The sequence below is a fragment of the Leucopleurus acutus genome (assembly GCF_964270905.1).
Source record: "Leucopleurus acutus genome assembly, chromosome: 2".
NCBI lineage: Eukaryota > Metazoa > Chordata > Mammalia > Artiodactyla > Delphinidae > Leucopleurus > Leucopleurus acutus.
In genome coordinates, this window is record NC_139143.1 from 142,700,246 (window position 1) to 142,725,302 (window position 25,057).

Below are 25,057 nucleotides of genomic sequence, written 5' to 3' on the forward strand. Positions count from 1 at the left end.
GTTGATGCGACTCTGGCCTCCTCTTGCCCCTTCTGTGGGTCCCTCTCCCTGTATTATTCATCCGCTGCTTCAACTGACACTGGAAAAGGCGCATTGCCTTTGCCAGAACAACATATGTGCCCCTGCATCATTGTGTGTGATACATAAACCCACCAACAGCTCCCAGACCCAGGGGCCCTCGGGGTGAAGACACCACATTGACACAGGCAGGCAGCATGGTGTCCTGGCAGGAGCACAGCTCTGCAGACAGACAGACCCGGCTTAGGATTTCAGCGTCGCAAAAGTTCACAGGCTTGAGACCTTGGGCAAATCTCTTACACCCTCTGAACCCGCCTGCCTCTTTTGCAAAATACAAGTAGGAACGTTTACCTCATAGGGTTGTTTGGGGGCTCAGAGACAATGGATGGGACATGGCACAGCGATTTCCACAGAATAAGGAATCAAGCTTAGCTACTATGATGTTTTTAATTGAGCCCCCCCAAAAAATGCTAGGCACGATGCTGTGCACTTTATTCAAATTACTGACTCTCCACAACCAGCCTATAAAGTAGACAACATGTTCCCCATTTTACAGGTAAGAGGACTGAGGTTAAGGGAGATCAGGTGATTAGTCATAGAGCTGGTCAGGGCGGGTCAGAAGGTGAACTCTGGCTTCCTCCACAGCCCACGCCCTTCCTGCTTAAACCACACTACCTTCCACACGTTCAAAATTCTTCATATGTTGAGCTGAAATCTCTTTCTTGATAAAGATTATTCATAGGTCCCCGTTCTGCAACCAGAGCCACATAAAATAAGCCTAGTCTCTCTTCCAAACAAAGGCTTTTTAGGACTAAAATTAGAACTACCCTATGACCCAGCAATCCCACTACTGGACATATACCCTGAGAAAACCATAATTCAGAAAGAATCATGTACCACAGTGTTCATGGCAGCTCTATTTACAAGAGCCAGGACATGGAAGCAACCTAAGTGTCCATCATCAGATGAATGGATAAAGAAGATGTGGCACATATATACAATGGAATATTACTCAGCCATAAAAAGAAATGAAATTGAGTTATTTGTAGTGAGGTGGATGGACCTAGAATCTGTCATACAGAGTGAAGTAAGTCAGAAAGAGAAAAACAAATACCATATGCTAACACATATATATGGAATCTAAAAAAAATGGGTCTGATGAACCTACGGGCAGGACAGGAATAAAAATGCAGACGTAGAGAATGGACTTGAGGACATGGGGAGGGGGAGGGGTAAGCTGGGACGAAGTGAAAGAGTGACATGGACATATATACACTACCATGTAAAATAGCTAGTGGGAAGCAGCCGCACAGCACAGGGAGATCAGCTCTTTGCTTTGTGACCACCTAGAGGGGTGAGATAGGGAGGGTGGGAAGCAGACACAAGAGGGAGAGGATACAGGGATATACATATGCATATAGCTGATTCACTTTGTTATATAGCAGAAACTAACACAACATTGTAAAGCAATTACACTCCAATAAAGATGTTTAAAAAAAAAGTTTTTTAGGACTGCAGAGGCAGTTCCCATCCCCCCGACCCCCACCCAACCATCAATCTTCTTTTCTCTGAACTAAAAGGTCCCAAGCCTGGTTCACATAGTCACTTTCTGCAGGATATCCTCCAAGCTAGGCAATGCCTCTCTCAGAGGTGTGCCCAGAACCCCTTGCTCCTGGATGCCTGGGTGAGGTTTACATCCTCCCTCCCAGCGCTACGAGTCACTGCATCTCGGGGTACACACACAGTACCTGAACCTCCAGCTGGCAGAGCTAGTGCCATCAACTGGAACACAGCCAGACGGCTTTTCCGCCTTTCCCTGGATCCTCTTCTCCAAGCCAAGAGTGCAGTACCTTGGGCTCCAGCGCCCTCTTGTGTAAAGGGAGAGAAATCTGCAGGAAATGGACACAGCATCAGGATGGAAGATCCACCTGAGGAGGAGAAATCTGATTGTCTCTGTTTTTTTTTTTTAAAAAAAAAAAAGCCCAGCCAGCCTACCCTCACAGCTGCTGTAAGTTTACGTCTCTGCCTTGAATGTCCCACCAAGTCGTTGTGAGCTGGGGGATTAGCCTGCAGTCATTAAGCCTGACTCCTCTGATGATGTCAGTCTATCAGGAAAGAGGCAGTTGTGTCCCCACGTGTCAACCTTTAGTAAAATCTCATTCAAGCCGCCACCCTCAGAGTTCTCTCAGCTTTGCTAAGGACACAAGGAGAAGGACATGTAGCCATACCTGGGCCCAAGTATCTGAAGTGGAGAGACCCTCCTACCTCTGCCCCATAGAGCCAGAGAGGTGACAGCAGTAAGGGATATGGGAACAAGAAAGGATACAACCCGAGGCAGTAATTGGGGGATAATTAAGAGGAAACTGAGGTCAGATGGCTCCTTGCATTGGCTCTCAGGGTTGCTGAAATTCTCAATGCTGTTCCCACCCTCCAGCTTTGTGCAAATGTTATCTGGGAGGGTTTGCCCAGTAAAGCAAGCAACCATTCCTTTCTCTACCAAAGATTCACTGGGGGTCGCTGGGCAAGTCACTTCACATCTTCTAGGCAGGATGGTGTCAGAGGTCCCTTCCATTGTCATAATCAGTGAGCTCCAACATAGAGTCATCCCCAGGTCCATTTCAGCCATCTAGAAGACTCTAGAGGGACTGAGCCCCAGGATTGCTAGGATTTTATAATGAACTAAATAATACATAACACATTTCCATGGAACACGAACTATCATCAAATCTTTGTTGAGCATCTAAAGTACTCAACAGATACAGTGTCGATGCCATGGTTTTCTTCCTTCATGGTAACAGGTCAGTCTCCAACAAGCCGAGAATGAACAAAAACATGAAGGTTTTTTATTGCTTATGTGCAGAAATCAAACTCAGCAATTACAATTTTCTTATCCCTCACACAGAGAGTTATACAACATCAGCTTTTTCTGATTAAAACTCTGCAATGTTTTCAAAACTGTATGAACATAGCATGAGCCACCGAGTTACAACTTTGGACACAGCAGCTGGGAGAGGCACAAGTCCATCACGAAGATGGCACAGAACTGCTGTTTTAGTCATCTGTGTGCTCTGGTCCCCCCAGTGCCCACCAACCCCACAGCTTCATCCTCTGGCTGGTGTTGTCCCTGTCCCTGGAACCACACACACTGTTCTTGGCCAAGCAGCCAGGGGCAATGAACAGAACTGGGGTGCCCCCTGGCTCTGCTGGACTGACTGTGGAGAAGACCTCTAGGGCGGCGGTCCCCAACCTTTTTGGTACCAGGGACTGGTTTCGTGGAAGACAATTTTTCCACAGATGGGGGTCATGGGGGGTTGGTTCAAGCAGTAAAGCAAGTGATGGGTCAGGCAGTAATGAGAGTGTTGGGGAGCAATGGGGAACGGCAGATGAAGTTTCACTCTCTCGCCCGCCACTCACCTCCTGCTGCGCAACCCAGGTCTTAACAGGCAGCAGACACATAGCGGTCTGCAGCCTGGGGGTTGGGGACCCCTGCTCCAGAGTGAGCGCCAGCAGCCAGCTGCCCTGTTCCAACTGTGTCTCTTCCCCCCACACCTCTCCTCCCTGGGACTTTGGTCTCTCCTAGAACCCCAGCAGCTAGCCTCTGCTAGGAGGGTCCAGTCACTTATTTGTGGGGGACAACTGGAGCCAAGAGGGGAAAGGAGTGAAGTGTGAGTGTCAAGACAGAAAAAAAGACAAGAGAAGGATAAGTAACGAGGGAGAGAAGGAAGAGAATAATGAAACTGCTATAAAATAAATTCCAGATATTTTCATCTGACTCCACTCAATCCCATCTCTTGTTTGGTAACTTCGGAGATCTTTTTCAAACAAACATTTTTTGGGGGAGGGAGAGGCAGATACCACAAGGGTTTTATTGAGAGCTATATTATTGCTTTCAAATAAGTCATTTCTGATTCATCTCTGTTTCATTTAGTGTTATCATCTACAGATGGAGATCCCAGAGACGGAAGAATTACCTGCATCGCTTTCAGGTCACATTCCACTCCTTCAGGAGAGCAGAGAAGAATTATTCTAGCAATAGAATCTCTGTGAACTGGGGGCTTACTGTGAATGTGAGACCCACAGCCCTGACCAGGCTGGGAGACTACCCAGCAATCTGTCTTTCCACATGCGCTGAAAAGTTGTGTCTTTGATCTTGATCTAAAGATGTAAATGATTCCGATTTCAGATTCATAAAAATACTAAGAAAACAGTACTATACTACCCAAAAAGGCCAATAGATCAGTCCTTAAAAATAGCACGTTACAGCATAATCCTACCATGTCTGCGTCCAATGCGGTTCCATTTTTCTCACGCGATAGGAAGATGAAATGAACTTTGCCCCAAGACTTAGACACAGGAGGCAGTGGCTGTGCTGAGTGTGTTTTCCATCTCATTCAAAATTAAAGCCCAGAAAGCTGAGCCTTGCTCACAAATACACGCTCAGAGATGGCACACACAAAGGCAAGTCTAGTCTGCAGGAGGCAGATAACAAGGCAGGTGCAGGCGAGCAGGGGCTGCTGCAGCCTGGAATGGAAATGCCAGCCCAGAGGATGCCTTGCTAACAGAATAACAGAATCCCCTTGCCTGCTGCTCCTGGTGGGCCATGTTAATGCAGCTTAAGGGTTATTTTCTTCTCTAAAGAATAGGTCGAGTTTTAAAACCGCATCTTCTTCCAGCCAACAGGCTCATACTTTGCCAAGCTCTGTTAAACACTGACTCATTGGAAAGGAACAGCCCTTTCTAAAGGGGAAATGGGATGTATATTTGGAGAAACCTCCTTTAAGAGGTTTGCATAAACCCCTTGTGATTACATGGCCTGGAGATTTGTTCCTGGCTTTGTGACTCCTCCAGCAAGAGCTTTCTTTCACAGTTATCTCAGCTCGTTCTTAAAATTTGTGTAAGCTTTTGTATCTGGAGTTTCCAACCTAAACCATAAAACTACATCTGTTCAAAGGCTGGCTGGTTCAGAGACAGAGGCCAAGGTCACATTTCAATGGGAGGGAAAAAAGGGGAAGCTCAGATGTACACTGTAAATGCAAAATGATTGGTTTGTGGCATAGCGTTGCCTGAAGCGCTTAGATTTCTTTGATCTTGTCCCTTTCCACCACCCTCCACCAACACTGAGACGTAAATGCCATGACTTCACAATGCATAAACAACCACCCAGAAAGTAAAACATTCAATCAGAGGTGCTAGCTTTGGCAATATGGATGAAAATGTACACTGTTTACCTCTTTCCTCCAAAGTAAATTCAGCCAACCTAGTTGGTATGTGAAGACAGTCACAACGGAAGCCTTTATCTGCTTTCATGGCCACTCACCCTTTTGCAAAGATGTTTCTATAAAGAAATCCAGCTGTTTTTGTGTTTTTTTTATCAGCCCCACCTGCATTTTTTTCCTGGGAAAACCTGCTTAGTCCTCACCAGCAACCATGAGAAGTTCTGTTATGTGTTTGTGCTTCTTGCATTAGATATGTCATTAGTGTGTAAAGCAGGAAGAACATGGCCTGGGGAGTCCAGCAGGCATGTGTTTGGTTCTCGGTTTTGCCATTTACCATCTGCGTGACCTACCTGAGCCTCAGTTTTCTCATCTGTAAACTGGGAATGGTAGGAATAAAAAAAATCTACATCATAGGGTTGCTGTGATGATTCAATCAAATGAAAATAAATATCTTTAAGGTATCCTGGATAAAGCAGGTCTTTCATAAATGTCTCCATGAAGGACTATAAGTAAAGACTTCCCTGAAAGTCTCTGGACGCAGGTAAAGATGATGAAGGAGAAGAGTGCTGTGGTGAAAGGTTGAGGCACTATAATAAGAAGACTGGGCTGAGCTTACGTTACTACCTGGCCAAGGGTCAGGCTTAATCAATATTACTTCTATGTGCCACAGTCTTGCTTCTGGGCCAACTAATGACAGGACAAGTAAGGATCCACAATACATGTCAGAAAGTAGCATCAGATCTTGAACACCACAACTCTTCCAAAATACCCTACCACACACCAAAGGCATGGGAGGTTACCCATGAGTTTACAACTTATCCAACCAACACAAAATCTTAATACCTTGTGATAATCAGAGTAATACTATAATATCATTCACCACAGCTCACTGTTATCATTCCACTGAGATGCTGATCCCAGTACAGCCACACAGCAGACACAGGAAAAGGGTGTGTAGGAGTCCATGCGGCCACACAGACAGAAACTGGACCACTCTGACAGTGAGTGAACACTCATAGTATCTCTTACATTCTGTCTTTTCTCAAAAACATAATAAATTGCTTCTCGTGTTAGTGGCACAGTGTTGGACTAGCCTTAACCCTCTGGACTCTGTTCTTCTCTATCCATACACACTCTCCAGTTGATTTCATCTAATCCATGGCTTATATACCACTTACATCCAATATTTCTAATTTATATCTCCAGCCTGGCCCTCTCCTCTGACTACAGGCATCTAACTCACTACTCATATCTTCACTTGGATATCTAAGTTATCTCAAATTTGACAGTTCCAAAAATGAAGTCCTAACTCTCCACCACCATCACAACTCCAAACCTGCTCCAACCTCTTTCAGAAAATGGCAACTCAATTGATCAAACCAAAACCTTAGAATCATTCTTGACTCCTTTATTTTCCAGGTACTCCATATTCAGCAAATCCTATAATCTCTCATCTCAAAATACATCCTCAATCTGACCTATTCTTGTGAACTTTCAAATATTATTCTGGCCAAAGCTCCCACCATCTCTCACCTAGATTGTTGCAATAGACTCTTATCAGGTCCCATATTTCAATCGTGCCCCTTCCCAATATAAATTTTTTTTCACATAGCATAAAGAGTTATTCTTTTAACATGTAAGCCAAATCATGTCAACATAGTTTCTGTTTGAGGTAATGAAAACTTTCGGAACAAAATTGTGGTGATGTTTGCACAACACTGTGAATGTAGTTAATGCCACTGAACTGTATACTTTAAAATAGTTAAAATGGCAAGTTTTCTGTTATATATATATTTTACCTACGACCTTAAAAATGTGTTAATGTAATAACAAAAACCATTGAATTGTATGCTTTAAGTGGGGAATGTATCTGTCAATGTGAGATTATACATATATAGGTAAGTTAATTATATCTCAACAAAGCTGTTTAAAAAACAAAATGTCCTGGATAAAATAGAACAATTTTTTAAATTATCAAAACATTTTAATAAAAAGATAGTGTCTCATCACTTCTCATTCATTGGAGCCACTTTTGTGTTCATTGGGAAAAACAAAATATTCAAAACCTGAATATTTGCAGAGCTGAAAAGGGCTCTTCTCAGAGATTGATGGGATAATTGGTCTGCTTAAACACCCCAGAGTGAAACCAAATTCACCTTTAAACTTGTGAAATACAGTGTCAATATGGTGTTCTGGCAGACATTGAACTCAGAGATACCCAAACTCATCCCCAACACTACCATTTTCTTGGTGGGTTGCATTGTTTATTGACAATGGGGCAACACCAATTGTATCAATATTCAATTATAACATTATGACCATTTAAGTGTTGTTCACTGCTAGCCTAGTAGTTCACTCTAATTATACTTCTTATTCAATTTTTTGTCCTTCCAGGATTAACAATTACCTCTTTTTCTGTTTGTTTAGTTGTTTCTATCACCAGCTTTAATTTTTCCCTAACTCTCCAACAATCAATTCTGAATAATATTTTTCAAAAGATCAAATCCATCACATCACCCACAAGATTTTATTTTTTTTCCTGGGGACATCCTTATTGAAGCTCTTCTCCTCCAGCTCCTGTTAGAACGGTTGTTCTCAGACCTGCCTCATGGCTGCCATCCTGGGATTTCCTTTGCCACTGTATTGCTATAGTCCCAGTATTATGAGATGTGTAGATGATAGGTTTTCAGCTTTCTAGGTTTATCCCATTGACTCAATGTAACATGTCCTTCAGAACTTGCCACACAGGGATTTGGGGGAGGTTAATGTTTTGAAAACATGCATTTCTAAAAAGGCTACATTTTGTCTTCACTCTTTTTTATAGAACAATGTTACTGAGATATAATTCACATGCCATAAAATTTACCCATTTAAAGTATACAATTCAATGGTTTTTAGCGTATGCACAAAGTTGTATGACCTGTGCCATAATCAATTTTTAGAACATTTCATCTGCAGAAAGAAACCTCATGCCCATCAGCCTCACTCCCTATTCTCCACCTCACCCCACCCCAGTCTCTAAAGATTTGCATATTCTGGACATTTCATATAAAAGCAATCATACAATATGTGGTCTTTTGTCTGGCTTCCTTCAGAAAGCATAACGTTTTTGAGATTTATCCATTTTGTAGCCTGTATCAGTACTTCATTGCCACTTTTTGATTATTATGAATAAAGCCTCTATGAACATTCATGTACTAGTTTTTGTGCAGACCTGTGTTTTCATTTCTCATGGAGATATATATATATATATATATATATATATATATATATATATATATATATATATATATATATATACCTAGGAGAGGAACTGCTGGGTTATGTGACAACTTTATGTTTAAGATTTTTAGGAACTTCCAGACTGTTTCCCAAAATTGCTGCACCATTCTTTATTCCCACCAGCAATGTATGAGGATTTCATTTGGTCCACATCCTCAGCAATACTTCAACTGTATGTCTTTTTTATTACAACTATTCTAGTGTGTGTAAAGTAATATTTCACTGTGGTTTTGATCTATATTTCCCTAATGACTAATGATGTTGAGCATTTTTTCATGTGCTAACGGCCATTCATATATCTTCTTTGGAGAAATAATTATTTAAATCCTTTGCTCATTTTTAATTGGGTTATTTGCCTTTTTATTATTGAACTATAAGAGTTCTTTATGAACAGGAATCCCTTATCAGATATACAGATAAATATTTTCTCCTATTCTGTAGATTGTCATATCACTTTCTTGGTGTCATTTGAAACACAAAGTTTTTAATTTGGATGAGGTCCAATTACCATTATTCTATTTGATTCTCTGAATATTACCTAATTCCCATCCTATGAAACATTTTAGGCTCATATCTTTACCTGGTGCTCTGAAATTTTAAGATAACGTACAATCATATGGGTCTTTTCCATGCATTGTGTTGAATACTCAGTAAGCCTGTTTAGTCTGGAGACTAATGTCCTATAATCTGCGAAAGTGTGTATCTGTGTGTGTGTGTGTGTGTGTGTGTGTGTTGTAATCCCTCACAATGGAATTTTCCTTATTTGTTCATCACAGTTAAGAAGGATACATGCAAAAACTGATTGTAAGATCCATGTGCAAGAGTAGAAGGGAACTCAGGATTTCTCCATAGACTTTTACTAAATCCTCCAGGTTTCAGTGTCGAGCCTCTCCTTCATGGTCTGCTATGCCTGGTGTTGCCAAGTTTAGAGCCTTTCTGGTTCAATTTCTCCACAGAGTAAACATCCTGCATCCTGCCAGGATAAAGAAGGGGTAAATGCCTGCCTGCAAAGGATAATAGAAGGACTTTATTACAATATAGAAATAGAAAGAACACAATATTCTTTCTAGCCTCATGCATCACCCCCATCTTCCTTGGTTCCTGGTCCTTCAGTTTCTAGCGCTTTCCAAGATCCTGCAGTGTAAGTTGAACTTGCTTTTTGCTGTCATTTCCCCGGTGTTCAACTCTCATCTTTCTGCTAATACCTCCATCTTCTTTCCCCTAGTGGATTAAAACTAGAGCAATCATTTTATTTTCTCCCACCATTTCTAAGGGCCAAGAATTCTGAAAGCACCTAAGTTAGGGGCTTCTGGCTTGGGGTGACTCACGCAGTTTGAGTCAGTGTTTAAGCAGGAATGATGGGCGTCTGGAACAGCTGTGGGAAGGCCAGCTGTCTCTCCCCATGTAGTCTCAGGGCCTCTCCATCTGGTCTCTCCACATGGGTCACCTTGGTGGCCTGAACATGACAGGACTTCTTAACCTCGTGGCTCAGGGCTAAAGACCAAATGGTGTGAGAGCAAAGCAGAAGTTGCATTGCCTCTCAGGACCTGGCTTCAGAAATCACCAAGTGCTACTTCAGCTTCCTCTGTGGTTCCACCAGTTACCAGACCCAAGAGGGGGGATAGAGACACTCCACCCATCAATGGAGGGAGATCAGAGAATTTGCAGTCACATTTTGAACTGCTACATTCCTTTGAAAATTATTGTCTTTATTTTCTTATTTCTTTTCAAAAAGAGGAGATAAGAAACAGCTGTCATTCAGACGATGATGACAAGCTGCCAGCCTTTGAAACAGCAGGTAAAGTGAAGTTGGAATTAATTAGCATTTAGAAAACCTGTGCAGTGTGTCACTCCAATGCAGAAGAAACACATGTTGTTCCTTGCAAATTATACCACCTATTAAAATTAGTTTAAATAAAAAGACAGAAACACAGCTAAAAGTTTGAAACAAAAAATTCAAAAAACAATAGTTGCCTGCTCTTTCTTTCTCTTAATACTAAACTCATCTGTGTAAATTCAAACACAACATAGGTGAAAAACACATCTGTGCTATTGCGTTCAGGAACACACAATAATTTCATGTGGGGTGTTCTATATAAAATTGCACATGACCATGTCCAGTGGTAACCCACACAATGGCTCTGCAGGAATTTGCGATTTTTTTATTTTTTCCTTTCCTTTTTGCTTTTTATTTGGAAATAATTTCAAACCTACAGAAAAGCTGTAAGAATAAAGATAGTACATACATAGAGTGATCAGTGAAGAGATAGTTTAAGACCATGAAAATATCCTGCTCCTCATTAAAATATCCCCTTTAGCACCATGGATGATTCTTGCCTGAACCATTCTTTATTATGATGATGTTGCAAAATGATGATTTCCCACTCCCTTATGTCTACCAGTTGGCACTGAACCTTCTATTGTAAGCAAGAGCCCTTCCTTCTCCCCCATCTATACATAATGAGTGCATATATACACATCTATATACACACACACTATATATATATATATATATATCCATATATATAATGTGTACTATATATGCCATATTATAGATGTACTATTATATATACTAGAAAGATAAAACATATATTTACACATTATGTGGATAATGTATTTATATGTATATGTATATATACATATTAGAAACCATGAGGCCAAATTGATACGTCTAATTCTAATCCATGGGATTTCACATAAGGAATACTGTGAGTGTCAATAATTCCGTTCACAAATATTCTGGCTGTCTTCCTATGGTCACACGGTAGGATTACACTTTCTAGCCCACTTTTAAGTTAGACATGACCAATAGAATGTGAGCAGAAGTGATATACGCCACTTTTGAGTAAAAGCTTTAAGAGAAGGTCAGTGCCTGATCACATTATATTACTGCAGCACAACTAAGACTTTTCTGAGAAATATAATTTAATTCACATGTTTCAAGATCACTTTGATTCAGTTAATATGGTGGATTAAATCTGCCTATCAATCTCTGTCCCTAAAACTCCACTAAAATATGAGAGCAAAGTAATAAAAAAAGAATATAGTTGGAAAAGGAGACAAAAGCAGACAATAGGTGACAAAACAAAAAAAGAATGAAGAGCAAACAAAGAAACCCACCTTATTTCAAATGAATAAAATATGCTGAAAGGGGGAAATAACTAAGTAATGAAAGAATGTAATATTCAACTATATAACCTCAGTCTTGGGTGAAGTGGGTAGTAGGAAAATAAAAAAAGAAATCCTAGTAGTAGTTTTATTTTTTGTAGTGATGTGGACTATTTCAATTCTCCAAACTTCTTTTTTTTTTTTTGGCTGTGTTGGGTCTTCGTTGCTGCACGCAGGCTTCCTCTAGTTGCAGCGAGCAGGGGCTACTCTTCATTGCGGTGCATGGGCTTCTCATTGCGATGGCTTCTCTTCTTGTGGAGTACAGGCTCTACACATGCGGGCTTCAGGAATTGCAGCCATGGGCTCAGTAGTTGTGGTGCGTGGGCTCTGGGGCACACAGACTTCAGTAGTTGTGGCACGTGGACTCAGTACTTGTGGCACACGGGCTTAGTTGCTCCACGGCATGTGAGATCTTCCTGGACCAGGGATCAAACCTGTGTCCCCTGCATTGGCAGGTGGATTCTTAACCACTGCGCCACCAGGGAAGTCCCCAAACATTTTAATTGCATTATAAGATTAAGCCAATGTGTAAATATATTGATGATTTGGGGAACCAAGAGTCTCACTGTGAAAGAAGAGACGTACAAATATGAAATGGAGAGAGGACATGAAAGAATTCTGTGGAGGTGGATTAGAATTAGCATTCCTTTCCCCCTATCTTGGTATTCCTGGAAGTGTGTGTCAGGCTCCTCCATCAGCCTGAACCCTGAGTGACTGTGGTAAGCCAGCTCACCACACAGTACATGTAGAGTGGATGAGAAATGAAATCTATGCAAAGGTGGAAATTTGTGAAACCTTCCAACATCTTCCTGTTACTCCTATAATAAAATCTATGCCCCTTACTCTGGCCTACATCTCTCTACATGATATGACCTTGACCATTCATCCAAACTCATCTCCTACTACTCTCTCCCTTGGATTGTACTCTGGCTACACTGGCCTCCTTGCTAGTTTTCAAACTTTCCAAATGTTCACCACATCAGAAACATTTTGCACCATGCTTTCCCCACCTAGAATGCTTTCCCCAAGACCTTGCCATGGCCTACTGCCTCAGTCCATGTAGGTCTTCATTCAAATGCCACTTTCTCAATGAGGCCAGCCCCCCTGCACACACTGCTGTCTCTATCCACTTACTCCACTTAATTTTCTTTCATAGCAAGTATCATTGCCAGAAATTTGTACCATGTATTTATTTGTTACTTGTTTTCCTCTAGAATGGAGGCAATCTATTCTTATTATATCTATATAACTCATCACTGCAGCCCCAGGACCTAGAACAGTGTCTAACACAGAGAAGATGTTCAACAAGCATTTGCTGAATGCATGACTGAATGCTTCCCACACCCATCAGTAGTCCATAAGCCCCATGAAGACAGGGCTGGGGGCTTGGTGAGCATCAGGTAGAGAAGGTGCCTGGACCCTGACACAGAGGACAGCCACCCACTGTTGTAAACAGTTTGACTTGTTCACACATGACACATCATTTGTACTCTCACATCCAGGAAGAGCAACCAGGACCAACCAGTGGAGAGCTTTTCCTGGACTACCCTAGGTTTTCTCCAATTCTATGGCCTTGCTTATTTCTCTCATTCCTCTGGCTACACAAAATTTGAGCCTCTTCCGGTTGCCGAATACCCTTTCCATGCCACTGTACTGTCTACCTGAACCTCTTCCTCTAAAGTAAAGTGAACCATTTGTTTGCTTATTGTACCACCTGAATGCACTTAATCATTTTCATGCAAATCAATGACAGATACAAGAGGGACCATATCTTGTTCACTGCTTTAACTCTAGTGCCTGGGGGCACTGGATGGGGCCCAATGCACAGTTAGGACCTCAACACACATTTGTTGGATGAATGAATATGTGAATAAATGGTGGGTCCCAGTTTATATACCCTATATATTGATTGACTGCATACCTGTATGCATAATACTTGCTGCTACATAATGAGTACTCAGAAAAGAACTGGTCTCTCTTCCGGAGTTGCTCCTGGTTTCCACTGCCATTGTCATCTCTAGTTGTGCTTGGCTCTCTGAGCAGCAGTCTCCCCCTCCCAGGAAGGGTTCTTCCTAATACCCCTCTCATCTGTCCTCACTGCCTCCAACACCAATTAAACAACGCCTGATCACTTCACCTGGCATTCTGTGTGTTAGCATCTGGATTCCCCCACCCCTAACAAGTCCCATGCCTCCTCTTGAATCTGCCATTGCTAAGCACCAGCTGATGATTGCCCAGACAGAAGCCATCTGCTAGTTATTAAGGAAAGTTAAATAAGCAAAGGAGCTCCAGGGAAGTTCAACAAAAAAAGATCAACATATGTGTAGAGAATTGGCAACGGGTTGGCTCCTGTGACACCAGGTTCGTTATGGCTATGTTAAGCATGCCTCACTCAAGATTGCTCATCTTATTGGCTCATGGGAAGCCCTCCTGATGCAGGAGGGCTTCATGCTCCTCCCTAAGGCAAAAGCAGCCCACAGCACTTCATTATAACACATCTGTCACTCATTCTGTCTGAACCACAATCTCCTTAGGGACTAGGGTGGGTCTGGTTAAGGGCACCAGTTATTTCAATCTATATAATACTTTTTAAACTTTGTATTGATGGGGTCAGTCAATGATGAGCAAAACATTGTTCCTGTTCTCAGGAAGATTATAACGGAGTAAAGACATGGTCTGGATGACAAAGATGGGAAGCAGGGTATAAGATCCAATCCAATGTTGTTCTCAGAAGTCAATAAGGGTCAAAACCAAGAATGTCAAAACCAACACTTAAAAGCTGAGCCGAAGCCATGACGCTAAGCCAAGGGCCAGAAGTTACCTGGGCACGGCACGGAAAGAGCAAAGTCAGCAGAGAAGCCAGGAGGGGGTCCTGAGTGATGACGGGTAGGGCTGAGGCTCTTCAAGCTTACGTTTAATGGCTATGCATTTCCTGGTATACAGGGAGGTCAGAATGGTTCTGAAGGAACAGAGTGGGGCTCATTCACCTGTTCATTTATTCGGTATTTGTTCATTAATTGCTGTGCACTAGACTTTATGCTATATGATCTCAGAGGTAAGGGAGATATATAGGACCCAAGCCTATTTACAGGATTCTAGCAGGCTTATGTGAAAGATAGAACCTGAAATATTAAGACACTATGGGAAGCTTCTGATTTAGTTATCTGAAATATAGACATTTTGGCTTTATTTTTTAACGTGAAGGACCTCAAGAAAAATGCCATAGAAGGGTAAGTTGGAGGACTGTTTATTTCAAGCTCGGAAAAATTGGAAAGGTAGACTTTTTTTCTGGGCCTTGAAGCCATGTGGAAATTGGACATACAAACATGTAGTCAGGAAAAGCTCTAGAGAGAAATGAAAAGGAAGTCTTAAAGCAGTGTAGTGTGGTGGGAAAGAACACGAACATGGCAGCCAGATTAATCAGAGTCAAATCTGGGCCCTGTCACTTAGCCGTTGAGTGACCTTGAGCAAGTTATTTAACCTCTCCATGCTTCCATTTCCTCATCTGGTGTGGAAATTGTTTGCAAAAGTGGCTGCAACATTCCTTCCCATACTCCTTGTAAAGTGACTTCACCACTCTTCCCTTCAAAAGGAGGACTCTGGTGCCTCCCTTCAATTTGGGCTGGTTACCTGCTTTGGCCAATAGAATATCACAAAGTGATGCTGTTCCAATCAAGCCTTGGGCCTTAAGAAGCCTTGCAGTGCCTGCTTTCCCCCTCTTGGAAGCCAGCCACCATAGAAAGAAACTCAAGCCAGACTACTGAGAGGTGGCAGACCACGTGGAGAGAGAGGCCACGTGGTGGAGAATCAAGGCATCTCAGCAGAGAGCCAGCACAAGGCCTCAGACGTTACACGAAACCACTTTGGATCTCCCAGTCTCTATCAAGCCCCTGCAGGCAGGACCACAAGGAACTGTGATGAACATCCTTGCTGAGCTCTGGAAGTCCAAAGTCCTGACCCATAGAATTGAGAGCAATGAAATGACTGTTGTTCTAAACCCCTACATTGGAGGATGATTTAGATACCTGCTACAGATGGCCAACAGCCCAACTATCTAACTCATTCTGTATATACCTCACAGAGTTTCGCTAGCAAAACAGAAACAACTCCATGAATTCCAAGGGTAAGGAGTTGGATATAGGAGTTGAGGAACTACACGTCATTGGAATAGCTGGGGGAGCAAATGTCAGGGAAGCCAACACTGAAGACTGAGCCCAAGGAACTGAAATGGGTAGTTCAAAATAGCTTGCCAGAAAGATGATGAAGATCTCTGAAAAGTTTCCACCAATAGTGTCAGTCTATAGCAGAAAAGTCAATGGTCTCGAGAGCTTGTAAGAAAACCTCTGAGAATCCCTTACCTGCCTTTGCTCATGGCTTCAGCTGACTCTTGCTTTTCCTTCCCTCCCACTTTCCCAATCTCCTACCAACGATGCTCAGTGGCCAGCTCTAAGCTGAAACCCCATAGGACGGGGATTCTAGTACATGGAGCCCATGGCTTCTTAGAGTCCTTAGGTGGAATGCTAGTGATGTCAAGGTGACAACAGAACATGCAGCCCAAGGAGTAATTTATTCATGGTTAGAAAGTCTTGATTCTCCCAGTCAGTTTCTTGAATTGGACCATGTCTCCTCCCTACCCCCAAAAATCTAGTCAGATCAGATGATAGAGAACAAGGTTTAAAAAAACAAACAAACCTGGGTATCCAAGCATGTCCAAGGGATGTTCTCCTCTTTCTCTGCTGAGCATAGCACACATAATAGCAGCAATCCTAGATAATCTGGAGAATAATCCCAGGTGACTAAGGTCATTATGAAAAGTCCCTGGCAAGAAGTCTCCTGCAAAGGAAAAGTAATAAAGGCTTCCAGCCATAGGAGATCAAGGTGTCTCACTACAGAGATTAGGACCTGCCATCTAGTAATTGGAGGTGACTGGTGTTTTATTCATGATTGAATTGTCTGGGGGACATGTGCAGACTTACTGGTAGTTATTGGCATTCACTTATCACGTCACAAACACTTTTTGAACTCCTCCCATGAACTGAGAAGGTTGTCAGAGATAAACAGTTTCTTCCCACAAGTCTTGCAGAAAATTGGGACAAATAAATCAAAAATCTACAATTCACTGAAAAAAAATATAGTTGGAGAGAATGTAAAGATTTTATCTAAGCACCAAACAAGGAAACAACTGAGTCTAGGGGTTATGGGTGGAATTTAGAAAATCTCAAAGATTTGAGAAAGGCTTTTATATGCATACTTTTATGCATATAAAAGCCTTATATGCAAAGGCTTTTATATGCATACTTTTGAAAGCTGATTAGAAATTCATAGCAGACAAAGGAAGTCAAGTACATTCCATGCACATGCAAAAGCAAAGAAATGTGGAAGTGTATGGTGCAGCCTTGGACTCAAAGTTGTGCAGTTGATCTGAGATCAAGTACGCCAGGGTACAGGAGACAATGCTCAGAGCCAGTGTGGAAGCATAGGTTGGGCCAGGTTTTAAAGACTCCTGAATGCCATTTTGGAGTTGGAATCCTGTTCTTTAAGTCAGTATTTTCCAGATACACTTGCATTTTCACCGAAGGTTTCACAAGGCTCTCCATTGAGATGCTGAAAAAAATTCTGAACTTCTATTACTATGGCTACAGCAGCCATGAAAATGAAGTACCCAAGTAAACTAAAATAGAGTAACTCAGTGTTGAACAAAGAGTTTCAAAAACAATCAAGTACATCCAATCATATGGCTCTCACCATAAAATATGATTACTAGTGCAATAAGATTTTCATGTTTACAAAAATATTGTAAGAATTATTCTTATTTTTAATCCTTTAATTTTATTATTATGTGTTTTATAACATACTTGATTCATGACTATAGTAGTACATCTATATGATTTATAAATACCTAAATAAATTTATGTTGTGGGTACATGCTGAGAAGTATTTTACTAATAAATGTACATAATCAAAATATTTGAAGGCCACTCCAGCAAGTAATGGAAAGCCAGCAGAGGGATTTTTTGTAAAATAGTAGCCTATTAATGTAGATTTTTGGACATTTTGCTCTGGCAACTGTTTGGAGAATAAGTGAAGGAGAAAAAGAATGGAGGCAGGCAGGGAAACCATTTAAGAGGATGTTTCAATAGTCAAGGTGGGAAATAAGGATGCCTGAACTAGCTGTTTTCTATTTTTTAAAACTCGCGATAAAACGCAATTAAGAATATTTGAAAGCAAGAGGTGCCAGCTTGCTAGTGGGTTTCACGGTCCTAGGGTCTGGGGGATGCAAAGTCAAGAAAAGCATGACGTTCCTCCCAAAATAACTCAGGCTCTTGGAGGCAGAAATACAGGGGTCACACAGAATTTTTTAGTCGGGTCTTATGGGGGTTTCTTGTAGTACAAATGGAGGCAAAAGGTATTCCAGGCCATGGGATTGTGTATGCAGAATCCCAGAAGGAAGAGAATGCCTGTCGTGTGCAGGAAATAGAGAGAAAAACCTTAGATGGAACCAAAGATGGATAGGTTATCTGGCCCCAGATTACCAAGAGCTAGGAATGCCATGGTCCCAACAGAATTTTAGCCTGTGATCAGTTCAAACTATGAATGTTCTCTAGAAAAATGCTGGCATGGCTAGAGTCTCATAAATGGCTTTACATCAAGTGACGTAGTGCTTGGAAGAAAACAAGGATATAACAGAGTTCTGAAAACTAAGAGGGCGGGCTTGCTTCTACAATCTCACTTTGTGACCACATGGGGGCAGTCTCAACCCATCGCATCCAAGGAGCGGTTCAGAACTTCAGATTTCACCTGAGCTTTCCAAATAACCCCACTCTCAGGTACTGTTCTGTGTTGCCTGTCTTTGGGAGAATGACCTTTTCAGAAATTAATGGTGTTTTATGGGTTTTTACTAAATAGCCTTGGAATTTCCCAGGTCAAATTCTAATCTGTTCTTTTAGTTTTCAAACTTCAGAGGTGACATTCCACAGGACCTGGCAATGCAGTCCCTGACATACCTTGCAAACACTCTTCACTTTACAAAATTCAGTACACTACGTAGCCTAACCTCATATCATGCATTTTATAGATAAGAAAAATAAGTCCCAAGGAGGGTCATGGCCAGAGAAACAGTACAATTGGGGAATTAAAGTACCTAGAAAAATTAAAAACAAGAGGAGTGGTTAGGGGCACAGACAACCTGTGTCTGAGTCCTGTCTTCGTCACTTAATGGATGAATAACTTCAGGCAAGTTCCTCCTCTTCTGTGCCTCAGTTTTCCCATCTCACCTTCCTCAGATTAAATTAGTCTCTAAAATATTTTTTAAATGCTTTAAATGTTACCAGTACTTAACAAGTACTACATGCATTGTGTGATCATTATAATTTCAAAGATTAAATTTTTATATTTAGAAATTCTATTGATGCTAACATAAATATGTCATTTTGTTATGTGTAAAATAACCCATTTTTACTTTATAAAATCTAATCTCTTCATTAACTTTTTGAATATTTGACCCACTTAACCTTAATGTCTTTTTCAGATTGCTTTATTTTCTGTACTTCCTAGAATGTGAATTTTATTATTCTTCTTTCCTTTCCTTTTTTTATCATCTGCTGACATAGTCAACAAATACTTATTGAGCATCTATTTATGTGCTAGTCATTGGCGATATCACAGTGAACAAAACAGAGTTTTATAAACTCTGTGCTCCTCATGGATCTTACATTCCACTGGGGGGCAGAGGGAGGGAGAATAAACAAAAATCAGAGCATGTGGTATGCTAAGTGAGAATTCGTGTTATAAAGAAAAATAAAACGGGACTTCCCTGGTGGTGCAGTGATTAAGAATCCGCCTGCCAATGCAGGGGACACAGGTTCGATCCCTGGTCCAGGAAGATCCCACACGCCACGGAGCAGCTAAGCCTGTGCGCCACAACTACTAAGCCTGAGCTCTAGAGCCCGCAAGCCACAACTACTGAGCCTGCGTGACACAACTACTGAAACCCGCGTGCCTAGAGCCCATGCTCTGCAACAAGAGAAGCCACCGCAATGAGAAGCCTGTGCACTGCAATGAAGAGTAGCCCCCACTTGCCGCAACTAGAGAAAGCCTGTGCGCAGCAACGGAGACCCAATGCAACCAAAAATAAATAAAATTTTAAAAAGAAAGAAAAAGAAAACAGGAAGGGGGAGGAGTTGCAGTTTTACATAAGGTAGTCAGAAACATCCTTCTTGAGACCACAATTTCTGAGCAAAGACCAGAAGGAGGGTAGGGAAAGAGCCATGTAGATATCTTGGGGAGGGGCTTTGTAGGCAGAGAAAAGAGCAGGGGCAAAGGCTCTGAGTCAGGAGTGTGCATGGAACATTCAAAGATGGCGGCATGGGGACTGCAGTAGACTGGACGATCCCCTGGGAGAGTACTAGATAAAGTCAGAGAAACCACAAGAGCCAGACTACTGGTAAGGCCTGCCAGGACATCATGAGGACTGAAGTTGTTGGACAGCTATCTGAGCAGCTGAATGACATGATCTGATTTTGTATTTTAAAGAACTGCCCTGCCATGAATATGCATGCATGAATGTGTATGAATGTTCCAAAGGCAACCACAGAAGCAGGGAGACCAGGCTTTTGCAATAATCCAGATGAGAGATGAGGATACTTGTGAAAGGGTGTCAGCAGAGGAGGCAGTGAGAAGTGCTGGATATATTTTGAAGATAGACAACTCGATTTGCGAATTTACATTTGAAGTGTAAGAAACAGAGGAAATGAGTATGATTCAAAAGTTCTTTGCCTGAGAAACTAGAAGGGTGAACTACTCATTTCTGAGATCTGGAAGACACATCCTGAATCCCAGGTGCTTCTCTCCATCTTTACTCTCGCTGCTGAGTCATTATCCACCAGCCTATTTGCTACAATAGTTTCCTAACCATTCTCCCTTCCTCTGTTCTTACACCTGCAAACGATTTTCTTCAAGGAAAGAGGGTCATTTAACAGAAAAATAAAAGCAGATCATGTCACTCTTTGATTAAAAATCTCCAGTGGTGGGCTTCTCTGGTGGCGCAGTGGTTAAGAATCCGCCTTCCAAGGCAGGGGACATGGGTTCAAGCCCTAGTCCAGGAAGATCCCACATGCCACGGAGCAACTCAGTCCGTGCACCACAACTACTGAACCTGTGCTCTACAACTACTGAAGCCCACGCTCCTAGAGCCCGTGCTCTGCAACAAAGAGAAGCCAACACAATAGAAGCCCGCACACCACAAAGAAGAGTAGCCCCCGCTCGCCGCAACTAGAGAAAGCCCGCGCAGCAACAAAGACCCAACACAGCCAAAAATAAATTAATTAATTTAAAAAAAAACCTCCAGTGGCTTCTAATCAAAATTAAAATAGACTCCGAACTCCTTACTGTGGCTTACAAATCCCTTGTCTGACATGATTTCTATTCTCCTACCTCTGGAGCATTCCCGTACCCCTGCCCTGCCACATGAATACACCAAGATTCTTCCCCAATAGGGTCACTATTAGTCCTTCTGCATGATTCTGCCCTCTCCTCTCAACCACACTATTTTTTTTTTTTTTTTTTTTGCTCCTTCTTAGCATTTAGATATGAGTTAACTGTTCCTACTCAGGCAGACCTTCCTAGACCACCAACCCTTAAGAAACAACTTGTCACTTTCTTTCAACCAGCTCCATTTTACTTTCCTGAAGAGTGCTTAGGGTCATCTGATTATTTTTGTAATTGGTTTATTATCAGCTGTCTCCAACCAGAACGTAAGTTCCACTAGAGCTGGGGCCTTGTCTTCTTCCCCACTGTATCTCCAGTGCCTAGAACAGAGTCTGACCCACAGTAAGTGCTCGGTAAGTGGTTATTGAACAACAATGAATAAAATTCCTCATCGTTGCAGTGTACACACTTCTCACCTGTACATTTTCATTAATCACGGAGGGTCAAAAGGGCTTTAGTATCTGGTCAACGTCAGTGGCTTGTAACAAGTTTCATCCGAACCCATTCCATCGGGCTTAACTTTGTCAAAAATCCAGAAAGAGAAAAATTAAAGCCAGACCAATGAAGTAGTATTTAGTAAAGGTATATTATGCACATAAGAACAGTTCACAGACTGGGAGCTTTCAAACTCAAAACTGTTAGGAAGCTCAGAGACATGACTCCTCAGGGTGACGTATAAAATGAAAATTAGGAAGCTGTTCAACCTTTCCTATGATTGGTTATTATAATGGAAGTTTCCAGATGGCAGGGGATTGATAATAGTGATTATTTTATAGCATTTTAGGAAGATGACTTAAATTTCTTGTATGATTATCAGAGGCAGTTACAAGAAGCAATCTAAGTTAAGCTTCACTTATATTCGTGAAAGAAGCTAGATTTAGTGTTTATGTGGCTTCAATGGTATTGTCTGCTCAGGGAATTTTCAAATTTGGTCTTCATTTTGTATTTTACTTTGACAAACTTTCAGTGTTCTAACCTCTTCTGGACCAACGTTAGGGTAAAATTGGCATTAAACGTTGATGCCAATCCTCTATTTACAACCACCTGTTTCCTTTTTTTTTTCAATTTTTTTTTTCAATTTTTTTTTTTTTTTTTTTTTTTTGCGATACGCAGTCCTCTCACTTTTGTGTCCTCTCCCGTTGCGGAGCACAGGCTCCGGACGCGTAGGCTCAGCGGCCATGGCTCACGGGCCCAGCTGTTCCGCGGCATGTGGGACCTTCCCGGACCGGGGCATGAACCCGTGTCCCCTGCATCGGCAGGCGGACTCTCAACCACTGCGCCACCAGGGAAGCCTTGCTTCCTTTTTTTTTAAATTTTATCCATCACTCTTCCCCATCCCTGTTGATTCTCGCTGCCTCTAAACATTTGTCACATGTTGTATGATGTAATGTGTGTGTATAGTAATATGTGTGTATAGATATGTGTGTATATCTGTGTGCATATACATATCTTTTTCATGTACTAGTGATGTTTCCATAGGTATATGCATTTGTGTATGTATGTGTGTGTGTGTGTGTATATACATGTATATGTACACCATTTGACCATTTAGCATCCATTGTCACTTATATGTTAATAGTACCCTGATTTTCTTTTGGGAAATTAAATCTTCCCCTCTGGGTGACATCATGATAGGATAGTAAATCAAGGCAGCTGAATTTCCTAGCAGAGGAACAAGCACATGACTTAAGCCAAGCCAGCAGGAATCTCTCCCCTCAAGTTTTGGAACAGTAAAAGACTGGAGGGAAAGGAGGTAGAGTCCCTTCTTTCCAGCAGCAGCATCAGATGGGATAGTGGAATGGGACCTGCAGCCTAGATGCCTGGAGATGTATTTAATCCAGTCCTGGATCTTGTCCTATTTCTAAGTCTCATCTCTTAGTCTCCAGTTAGTCGTGCAATCATGTCTCTTTCTAAGTTATGTAGAGTTGATTTTTTTTTTGCATACATGATTTTATCTTTATTCTCAAGAATCAAATATTTCGTTCTATTTATATGTGCAATACACAGCATTTTCTTATCACCTTCAATTTTTATCTCTAATAGCCACTGAAATAATACCTTTATCTTACTAGCAATCCTATCATTCTCACTACTTTTTTCTGCACTTATTTGATATGTACAAAACAAAAGGACAGCGAAATAATAAAACAAAGGTAGGTAAGAGCTTAAAAGTATATACGATCAATAACCATTGTGCATGTGTATGTGTGACAGAGTGAGTTGATACAGTTGTTCTGGAGCATAGCATTATTTGAATTTGTAAAAGTTATTAAGTTAAAAGTTATAAGATAGAGTAATTTTAGGGTGTAGAGAATGTCAGTTGATACAGGGAGTAAATGCTAAACAAAGAGAGAAACTTCTTAAAGAATATAAGATATAATAATAAAAACACTTCACAAATCATTCTGACACTCATTATCTCACTGGTATTGCCCTACAATTTTGAGGAAGATAAATACAAATTGTTGGTCTCCATTTTAATGCTAAAAAAGTGAAGTTCAGAAAGGCTAAATGATTTCCTGAAAGTCCTTTAGCTATTAGAAACAAAACCCAGAATAGAATGTAAGAGTTTTGAGGGTGATTTTTTAGTTCATGGCTGACGACCTGACCCTAACTAGCTTTAAAACAAAGTGGAATGTTTTGGTGATGACACATATATATTTCTGCAGCATCATGGGAATAAAATCCCCACCAGAAAATAATGACAGTATAATGTGCAACATTACAGCATACTTGGGACTGGTGAGCAAAATGGCCAGTCCATAATGGACTTCCAGCTATGAGAAGCTAAGAGACAATAGGGACTGTCTCAGGGCGTGAGTAACAGTGACATATATACAGCCTGCAGTGCATAAGGAGGAAACATCTAAAACCTATAAAGACTAATCATATATCTGGGAACTCACGTTCCTTTAGGCACAGCATCTAGACCGTAAGCTCCATGAGAACATGGACTGATATATATTTACCTAACATTGTATCTCCTTTACTAGCAGGAGAGATGATGCCTGCCACATTGGAGGTATACAAAATTTGTTGAATGAACCTCCACTATAGCAGCCAGCTATATTGACCTTTAGTTACTTCTCTACATCACTCATGTGCCTCATTGCAAGAAAACTACAAAGCTCCGCTGCTCTCTCTGTGACTTCCCAGATAGATTCAGTTAGAAACAGTACTCATTGGCTTTTAAAGAGTGAGGGGGTGGGATCCTTAGAATTAGAGTCCAAGGATGATTCAGTGAGCAGTGTTAGAGACTCATCACTTACATTTGCAAGCCCTTGCCCAGGTGAATAATGCAGAGGAGGAACGGAATAACAGAGGGCAGTTACTGCCAAAGTAAGCCTCTTGCTCTTTACCCTCCTGAGAATAAGCTACACCCCACCCCCATACTTTGTGTTTATTGGAGTGTCAGATTAAGAAATTAAAAGGAGCATGCCCTTAATCCCAAAAAGGTACATGAAGGTAACACTTGTTAAATAAAGCAAAAAAGAGTTTTCTGGAAGGAAAAACAGCACAAGAAGTAGAGAGTCAAGGGGAAGGAATCTTGCTATGAGACTGGCAGAGGGATGAAACCTCTGGGAGCAGAAACGGATGCATATCAGAGGGTGGCACCTTTAGACACAAGGCATTGCACTCAGTCTTCATGATTAAGGTGCAAAAAGTGGAAGAGATGGGGCAAGACAAGGATGCTTTGCTACCACTGATTCCTGGGACTAAGCAAAGTGGAGCCCACAGAGTCCTGCAACTTTGATCCAAGGCAACCTACTTGAATTCCAACTCTGATCCACAAGATAGATATGTTTTCAGGGGGTTCCCAATGAACTTGGCACACAACTTATCACTAACACTAACTGCTCTCCTATAATACTAATGATCCCCTTTTC